Below are 5,191 nucleotides of genomic sequence, written 5' to 3'. Positions count from 1 at the left end.
CACATGGGCATACAGGGCTAAGAAGGCAGCAAGAATGTTGTGTTAGAGATCAGAAGGCCCAGTAACACCAGGATTAGGATTATTTGCAGGTTGTGCTAGATACTAATCCAGGTTCAAGGTGTATAGTGACAACAAGATATTTGAGGGAGCATCCAAGCACAAACCCTAGGTTTCATGGATTATTCTATTGCCTAAATGGATGCAAAGAAGGGTTTCTGAGTGGCTGCAGACCATTCATAGGTAATTCCTTGGTATCTAATGTGTGTTTGAATAATGTGTGTTTTCAAATAGTTTGCCTAATGTGTTAACTTGTTATAGGTCTGGATGGATGCTTCATAAAGCTCACTACTAGTCAACAGATCCTTGCTGCTACTGGAAGATATGGGAACAATAATATATTTTCCATTGCTTTTGGAATTGTTGATAAGGAGGACACATATTCCTGGACTTGGTTTTTGTATCAGCTGAAGGTAGCACTAGGTGGCCAATCTGGGAAGTTTGGCAACTACACAATAATTTCTGATAGGTAGAAGGTAATGAAATCCACTTGTGCTAGCTTTCATTTAGTTCTTTCTAGTAGTTACTTGCATTTAGGTGTAGCTACTTTCTATACACAATCATTTAGTTCTTTCTAGTAGTTACACAATCATTTAAGTGTAGTCACTAAGTTAGCTTTACTTAAATTCACACAGGGCCTGCTTAAAGCCATAAACAGAGTCTTTCCCAATTGTCCACAAAGGTTTTTCCTCAGACACATTTACCAGAACTTTCAAAATGCTGGGTGAGGTTTAGGCCAGAATTAAATATGAAATGGGATGAAGCAAGTTACTCCATACACTGAACATGGTTATAATGTTGCAATGGATGAGTTGAAAGAGAGAGTGTAGGCAGCATGGGCTTGGCTTAGTAAAATCCCAAAGAGCACACTTGGGCCAGACATGCCATGACACAAATTGCAAAACAGACTTAGTAGTTAACAACTTAAGTGAAGGTTTTTCAACAAGTGGGTTCTAGATGTCAGGGCTAAGCCAATAAAGGACCATGTTGGAGATTATAGACAAATTAATGGTCAAGTAATACAAATAGAACCAAGACCTCAAGGAAGTCGGATGATGGAGATTTTTTCCAATATGCAGAGGAAATTGGAGGAAGCAAAAAAGAAGTGGTCTAGAAACTGCCAATCATTGATTGCTGCCCCAACCTTTTCCAAGTTACTAGTGAGGAGAGAACATATTGTCAACTAGCACAAAGGACTTGTGTTGTAAGAGTGGATATGACAACAGTTCCCTTGCCAATCATGTTCGTTTCTGCTATACAACAAGGGCTAAGGCTTCAGCCAGAGACTTTGTTCATGATTTCTTCAAAAAAACCTACATACTCTGCAGCTACAGTCCTATAATATATCCTGTACCTGGCCCTGACATGTTGGCCAAGATAGATAGTTTGGACATTGAGCTCCTAGTTTTCAAAGAACACAAGGCAAGAGCACAGACTAAGGAGAGAAATGGCCAATTTGAGAAGCCAGCTCCCAAAGAACACTTCAAGAATGCCTCAATTACCTGCTCCCAAACTGTAAAAAGGTGGCCATAACACCAATGCCATGATGCTCTTAAAGCCCGCACTTGCTATGAGAAAGAAACAAACATCAGTAACCACTCTGCTATGAGAAAGACTAAATTTGTTGTTACTTTGTGCTACTAATATTAAACTACTTGTTTCACAGCAAAGCACCCAGCTCTTACCCACCTGATAGTTAGAAGCCACAACCAGCACCAGCAAGGACTGCAGCCTCCTGCTGCCAGTCCAGCTCCAGCAAGGACTGCAGCTTCTGCTGTTGATGACCCACAAGTATAGGGGATCTATCGTAGTCCTTTCGATAAGTAAGAGTGTCGAACCCAACGAGGAGCAGAAGGAAATGATAAGCGGTTTTCAGCAAGGTATTCTCTGCAAGTACTGAAATAAGTGGTAACAGATAGTTTTGTGATAAGATAGGTTGTAACGAGCAACAAGTAACAAAAGTAAATAAAGTGCAGCAAGGTGGCCCAATCCTTTTGTAGCAAAGGACAAGCCGGAACAAACTCTTATAATAGGAAAAGCGCTCCCGAGGACACATGGAATATCGTCAAGCTAGTTTTCATCACGTTCATATGATTCGCGTTCGATACTTTGATAATTTGATATGTGGGTGGACCGGTGCTTGGGTGCTGTTCTTACTTGAACAAGCATCCCACTTATGATTAACCTCTATTGCAAGCATCCGCAACTACAACAAAAGTATTAAGGTAAACCTAACCATAGCATGAAACATATGGATCCAAATCAGCCCCTTACGAAGCAACGCATAAACTAGGGTTTAAGCTTCTGTCACTCTAGCAACCCATCATCTACTTATTACTTCCCAATGCCTTCCTCTAGGCCCAAATAATGGTGAAGTGTTATGTAGTCGACGTTCACATAACACCACTAGAGGCTAGACAACATACATCTTATCAAATATCAAACGAATACCAAATTCACATGACTACTCATAGCAAGACTTCTCCCTTGTCCTCAGGAACGAACGTAATTACTCACAAAGCATATTCATGTTCATAATCAGAGGGGTAATAATATGCATATAGGATCTGAACATATGATCTTCCACCAAATAAACCAACTAGCATCAACTACAAGGAGTAATCAACACTACTAGCAACCTACTAGCACCAATCCCGGACTTTGAGACAAGAATTGGATACAAGAGATGAACTAGGGTTTGGAGATGAGATGGTGCTGGTGAAGATGTTGATGGAGATTGCCCTCTCCCGATGAGAGGAGCGTTGGTGATGACGATGGTGATGATTTCCCCCTCCCGGAGGGAAGTTCCCGCAGAACAGCTCTGCCGGAGCTCTAGATTGGATCCGCCAAGGTTCCGCCTCGTGGCGGCGGAGTCTCGTCCCGAAAAGTTCCTCTCTATTTTTTCTCATCGAAAGACCTCATATAGGAGAAGATGGGCGTCGGAGAGCCACCAGGGGGCCCACGAGGTAGGGGGCGCGCCCCCCACCCTCGTGAGCAGGGTGTGGGCCCCCTGGCCTTCATCTTTGGCGTGGATTTTTCTTTATTTCTTTTAAGACGTTCTGTGGAGTTTCAGGACTTTTGGAGTTGCGCAGAATAGGTCTCTAATATTTGCTCCTTTTCCAGACCAGAATTCCAGCTGCCGGCATTCTCCCTCCTTATGTAAACCTTGTAAAATAAGAGAGAATAGCCATAAGTATTGTGACATAAAGTGAAATAACAGTCCATAATGCGATAAATATCGATATAAAAGCATGATGCAAAATGGACGTATCAACTCCCCCAAGCTTAGACCTCGCTTGTCCTCAAGCGAAAAGCCGATAACAATAAATATGTCCTCATGTTTAGAGGTAGAGGCGTCGATAAAAATAAAATACGGACATGAAGGCATCATGATTATTCTCATAACAGCAACATATATAGATTTTGTCATATGATTACTTATGTTCAAGTGATGATCTATTCACAATGCAAGAGTATAAATCATAAACCTTATTGGGCTCCAACAAACTATAATCTCAGTCATTGAAGCAATTGCAATTTATCATAACATCGGAAAGAGTCTATGTCAGAGCTAAAAAGCAAGTCCACATACTCAACTATCATTTAGTCCTCCATAATTGCTAACACTCACGCAATACTTGTGGTTACGGAGTTTTAATCGGACACAGAGAAAGATAGGGGCTTATAGTTTTGCCCCACAACCTTTTACCTCAAGGGTAATGTCAACAATAATGGTTCATGCTCCCCTACATCCAATTAGATATATATATATATATCATGTTCTTTCCAACATGCTGAGCTTGCCAAAGGATAAAATGAAAAAGAAAAGGTGAAGATCACCATGACTCTTGCATAAGGTAGAAGATAATAATAAAGGATAGGCCCTTCGCAGAGGGAAGCAGAGGTTGCCATGCGCTTTTATGGTTGGATATATAAAATCTCAATGCGAAAGAACGTCACTTTATATTGCCCCTTGTGATATGAACCTTTATTATGCAGTCCGTCGCTTTTATTACTTCCACATCACAAGATCGTATAAAGCTTATTTCTCCCACACCAATCAATCATACATATTTAGAGCAATTTTTATTGCTTTGCACCGATGACAACTTACTTGAAGGATCTTACTCAATCCATAGGTAGATATGGTGGACTCTCATGGCAAAACTGGTTTAAGGGTATTTGGAAGCACAAGTAGTATTTCTACTTGGTGCTGAGAATTTGGCTAGCATGAGGGGGAAAGGCAAGCTCAACAAGTTAGAGGATCCATGACAACATACTTTATCTCAGATATAAGAAATACATAACTCATTACGTTGTCTTCCTTGTCCAACATCAACTCTTTAGCATGTCATATTTTAATGAGTGCTCCCAATCATAAAAGATGTCAATGATAATATATCTATATGTGAAAACCTCTCTTTCCTTATTACTTCCTATTAATTGCAACAATGACCAAAGCTATGTCTGCCAACTCCCAACAACTTTTAATCATCATACTCTTTCTATGTGAAGTCATTACTCTCAATAAGATCAATATGAACTTTTTGTTTCTTTCTTTTCTTTTATTCACCCAAGATCATGGCAAAATAATCAAGCCCTTGACTCAACACTAATCTTTATTATATATAGCTCACGGACTCGATTACATAGAGAGATCATAAAGCAAAACTCAAAACTAGATCATGCCATAAACTTTATTCTACTAGATCAAGATACTACTAATAGGATCGAACTAAGAAAATGGTAAAGATAGGAGTTCTGATTGTGATACTGTCACAACCCTAGAACTTGATTGCAATTAGTTTCATAAGCATCCATGCATCATGTCTATATTTGTTTGAAATTTGAAATGGGGATGACAAGCCCTAGCACTAAATGTAATGCAATTAGGATCAAAATAAAAATATTTTCAATGAACCCGGAATGCCCTTTAGAAAAGTTCATTATTTTTTATAAAGGTGAAAACCTCTGCCAAAAATGATGCACATATTTTTAGGCCATTCTGGATTTTTGAATAACTCATATTGTATTTGAATTGGGGCATTTAAATACTATTAATATTTTTAAATGCTCCAATAATTCTGAAAATAGTTAAGGGCCTCTATAATAATTCATTTAATGCCCACAATTA

The sequence above is a fragment of the Triticum urartu genome, chromosome 5 (genome assembly GCF_003073215.2).
Source record: "Triticum urartu cultivar G1812 chromosome 5, Tu2.1, whole genome shotgun sequence".
Classification (NCBI taxonomy): domain Eukaryota; kingdom Viridiplantae; phylum Streptophyta; class Magnoliopsida; order Poales; family Poaceae; genus Triticum; species Triticum urartu.
The sequence above is the reverse complement of the archived record's forward strand: the minus strand, read 5'-3'. Positions refer to the sequence as shown.